Raw genomic sequence first — 2,623 nt, forward strand, 5'->3', positions numbered from 1 at the left:
TATTTGTGTTATGGAGTGAAATGTGTATGAATGTTATTATGTTTCAGCATTTATATTATGAGATCTACAGTATTCAGTTTATGTTTATCAGTAAAGTTATTGTTGAAGAAAAGTTTTGAAGTACTAATTCAGCCCTCCCCTCTCAGTATATTAGCTTTCCTGATTGGCCATAACATTCTTTACTATCTGTGGATTGTCTCTTAGAAAAGGGTTTAACAGCCTAAAGAGAAAGATCTTATCAATGGAAGGCTACAAACAATCTCGGAGAATTGTGAATCTTCAAGAAGAGCTGGATCATGCTAATCAAGTGATTGCAAACATGCAGAGACAAATGCAAAGATCATTGAAAGTCAGAAGAAGGTTGTCTAATGATTTATAGGACTCACAAGAGTTGGTCGAACAAATTGAGACATCATTTGAGAATAGCATATCAGAAGAGATTGAAGAAATGATTGGATAACTAAAAGAAAAGAACAAAACACTGAATGAACAACTAAAAGCAATGAAAAGAGAACATGAGTAATTTAGCACATAGATGACTAAAAATCTTGATGCATTGAGAACATCTGAGGATAACATAAGAGATATGGAAAGGGAAAAACAATAGCTAGAAGCATTGGTGTCTGAAAAGAATGATGAAATCACAAGGATGATTGGAATTCAAAGTAATTTGTCTGATCAATTGGGTTATGCACATCATGAAGAAAATCTAAAGGAAAATGAGAATCAAGCATTGAAACTTGAACTATCAAGATTGATCGATGAACTTGAAGCAGAAAAGAAGTCAAAAGAAACACTAAAGAAAAGTTATGAAGCATCAAGGATGCTGGATGAGCAACTAACTACAAGAAGACCCAACAAAGATGTAGGACTTGATTACAAAGGGATCAACACCACCGAGAGAGGAGAATCATCAAAGCAAGCTGGAAACAAAGACAAGATGAAGGACAAGAAACCTATTTGCAACTACTGTGGAAAATAAGGTCATACTGCCAACATTTGCTGGATCAGAAAAGGTAAGCAACCGAATGTCACTAGGTTTGATAGTTATTGTTACAATTGTAATAAGTATGGTCACACATCTAATCAATGTAGGACTAAGTCGGTTAACAATTATCAAAAGGCAAAATTCAAAGGGTTTTGCAAAAACTGCAATAGATATGGTCATAGTACCGAGAAGTGTTGGTTTAAGCAGAAAAACTATATGTGGTCTTCACATCAAGCAAATGCTAGAAGTTACTGAACTCACACAGATCTCAACCGATAATATACTGCAGTACCATGGGATTACAATACAAGGATATGGTGTGAATGCTATAGAAGATATGGACATATAAGTGCCAACTGCATGATAAGGTTTGGAATGAACAACCAGAGATCATGGATAAATCCTGGAATGGCATGCTTTCATTGTCACAAAGTTGGACACTTGGTTAAAGATTGCAGAGATCAATCCAGAGGAGATATTGAGGAGATAAGAAGCACATTTCAAAAATTTTGGAAAAAGAAAGAAAATGTGTCAACTAATGAAGAAAGCACCTTACCTACCAAGTTAGGTGCATCTACCTCGAATTAATCAGTAAAGGTATAAAAGGGACTGCATTCATTCAAAGATAATATCTTAACAAGTTCCTATTAAATCATGTACTTAATTTCAAAATCTGCATAGCTAAGATGCATTAGCAATTTTGAAATTCTATCTAGACTTTTGGAATACTAGAGAAGTTGGTAAATACAGGAAGCCTATCTAGTCGGTAAAAGAGAAAAAGGAAGGTAATCAGTTTAGAGGAACCGAGTGCATTTAATGCTTCCTTACCTAATTGCAAAAAGCCTGATAAGGTGAAATGTGTACTTAAAGTCCTTTGCGTGGTCATTTTACACTCACCAGTTATCGAAGAGCAGAGCTAAGCCATTCAAAGGCGATCAAACACCTCCTGAGCGAATTTCAAGGTATTTATACAACAATCTCAAATGCATTTTCTAAGCCAGTTAACTAGGCAGTATAAGTTGTGAACATTTGCATTATATTTACTAAGTCAAAGAGTGTTTTCTATCAAGATAAAAACCCTAAGCTCTTTCATTAGTAGAAATCCAGGTTAGAAATGGCTCCTAAGTTGTAGAATCTTGTTGTAGTTAAGACCATTGAGAAGCTGTCAGTAAAGTATTCCTTACCTCCTAAGCTAGCATCCGAACTTGATGATAAAAATGCATTCTCTCTCATTTCGGATAGGGTTCTATTGGTTGAGGATGTCAGATTCTACACTAAGTGTCGTGTTGAAGAACTAGGTCATACTGAAATCAAGGTCATGTATGATGAGCTATGCACCGATGGAAACCTGGATAGTAAGTATGAGCACATTAAAGTAAAGGGATTGACCAAAGCCCTAACCTACACTCAAGTCTTCAAACCCCAATGGGTTAAATTTGTTTTGAGCAGAGTTCATGATGACTTTATGTGGTTAGAGGAACAACCATTCAAAATCACCAAGGAGATTATTCACCTAATAATCTGATATCCTATATTCGATCATGCCTAAGCACAGAAGATGATTTCACAAAAGGAATTGATAACTTTAACCGAATTTGAGTCTGATTGCAGAGGTCTTAAGTTGAACAATGTTAT

The sequence above is a fragment of the Cryptomeria japonica genome, chromosome 5 (assembly GCF_030272615.1).
Source record: "Cryptomeria japonica chromosome 5, Sugi_1.0, whole genome shotgun sequence".
NCBI classification, from domain to species: Eukaryota; Viridiplantae; Streptophyta; class Pinopsida; order Cupressales; family Cupressaceae; genus Cryptomeria; species Cryptomeria japonica.